General features: G+C 36.3%; 1 pseudogene; it reads left to right on the plus strand.

Annotated features, from left to right (window-relative positions):
• The first annotated feature begins 1,346 nt into the window (after positions 1–1,346).
• On the plus strand, positions 1,347–1,685 carry LOC111720707 (annotated as a pseudogene).
• Positions 1,686–2,226: the final 541 nt, after the last annotated feature.

The following is a 2,226-nucleotide window of genomic DNA, read 5'->3' on the forward strand; positions in this document are numbered from 1 at the left end:
TTACATATATACTCAATAGGGGTATAGAAATCTATTTTACCCTGCAGGAAAATAAGAGGAGCATGGAATATGGGAAAGAGGGGAAGGGTGATAAAAGAATGGGCATATTGGGGAAGAGAGTGGTCAATACCAAAACACTTTTAAGGAGGGAGAGTGAAAGGGGAGGAAGAATAAATGGGTGAAAATACAGTTAGCAATAGTAATTGTAAAAAAAAAAAAAATGAAGTATGTTTCTTTGATAAGGCCTCATTTCTCAAACATAGAGGAAACTGAGTCAAATTTACAAAAAATAAGAGCTATGCCCCAATTGGTAAATGATCAAAAATATAATCTGTGCCCAACAGGCTATAAATTCATGATATCCTTTGACTTAATAATAACATTAATCGGCATGAATATCAAAAGAGACTGGGGGAAGGGGAGGAGGAGAGAAGGAAAATAGACCTGTGCATACAAAAAATATTCATAGCGGCTCTCTTCTCCAGAAAAAACAAAAAATGAAGGGAATGTCCATCAATTTGGGAATGGCTCAATAAACTGCGGTATATATTGGGATGGAATATTATTTTTCTATGGTAAATAATGAACAGGATGCTCTCAGGGGGAAAAAAACAACCCTAAAACCTGGAAAGTCCTCCATGAACTCAAAAAAAAGTTAAATGTATTGTATTCAAAGTAAATTGTATACTTGTACAAATTGTAAATTGTATACAAAGTAAAGTGTAATATTGTATACAAAACTATATTCTGGGAAGACCACCTATAAATGACTTTGTTATTCTCAGTAGTACAATCATCCAAACTATTCTAAAGGACTTGTTATGAAAAACCTTATTTGAACCCAGAGAAGAAACTGATTGTGTCTGAATACAGATTGAAGTGTGCATTCCCTCTCCCCCTCCCTCCTCCCCTCTCCTCCCTTCTCTCCCTGTCCCTTTCCCTCTCTCTCTCTTTTAAATGTATTTTTTTGGTTTAAATGTAACAGGAAAAAAAACTAAATAAATTAAATTAAATTGAAAAAAATAATAAATGGGCACAAGTCTCCCTATCCTGAAACAAAACAATGTTTTCTCAATAATATTAGTAATAAACAATAATTAAGCATTTACTATATAGAAGGGACTATATTAAGTTCTGGGGATATAGAAAGTGGCAAGAGACAGTCTCTCTGCCTCAAGGATTTTACAATCTAACAAGGAGCTTGTGATCTATTATGACCAACCATTCCAGTACCTTTGTCCAAAAAAATCCATGGACAAATTCATGAGACAAAGAGTCAATCCTACCAGATAGAAATAAATCCTTGTTTAAAAGAAGAGATCCTTTTCTAATTCCTGGTTTACAAGATGACCAAGGAGAGGAGGAACAATGGGCGGACTAAGAAGGTCCATGGCCACGTGCAGCCCAGCTCCTGTACCAACTGTACCAACATTGTGTACCCATGGACAAGTGGAAGCTTCAGTTGTGAGAAACATCTCTCAAGTCAGTGTTTTTGACTCTTATGAGCTGCCCAAACTGTATGTGAAACTATATTACTATGTGAACTATGTGATTCACAGAAAGTAATGAGGAATCAATCCCAAGAGATGCAAAAGGACAGGACATTCCTACCCCACTTCAGACCTCCTGGTGCTGTCCCAGACCTCCCACTATGTAAAAAGCTATCTGTCTGTCAATATTCCTGAACCAATCAGAGCAAAATAAAATGGTGGTCTACCCTTAAAAAATAATAATAAATAAACAAAATAAAATAAAAATTGAAGAAATCTATCTTCTGGTAGATTTGGGCCTTTTAGGCCCAGATTACTTATGGAATCTATGAATTTTTTTATGCCATTAGAAGACTAGGAGAGTGTCAGGGAAGTTGAGAATGATGAGGCTTGAAGTATTGATAAGATTCCTCCCTAAGGCAAGCAGACCTTACAGTCTCAACTTCTGCGGAAGTCTACTTCACTTGTAACCAATCAAAAGTCAAATTATGATGTCAAACCCCTGAGGTTAAATTTCCCCTATAAATCTGCCTATGGCCAACCCCGTCTTTGCTGAATTCCTTTTGTGTCAGCCAGACATTTCATGGTATGTTTCTTCCCATTCCTTCCTCCATGTCTCATGGTCTCTTACTCCTTCTAACTAACTTTTAGGGTGCTTAAACTCTATGAATTTACCCTCCCAGTTAATGGCATGTTTTCACTTCATTGTGTATTTTTTTCTTCTAGTTGATTGTGA

The sequence above is a fragment of the Sarcophilus harrisii genome, chromosome 4 (assembly GCF_902635505.1).
Source record: "Sarcophilus harrisii chromosome 4, mSarHar1.11, whole genome shotgun sequence".
Classification (NCBI taxonomy): Eukaryota; Metazoa; Chordata; class Mammalia; order Dasyuromorphia; family Dasyuridae; genus Sarcophilus; species Sarcophilus harrisii.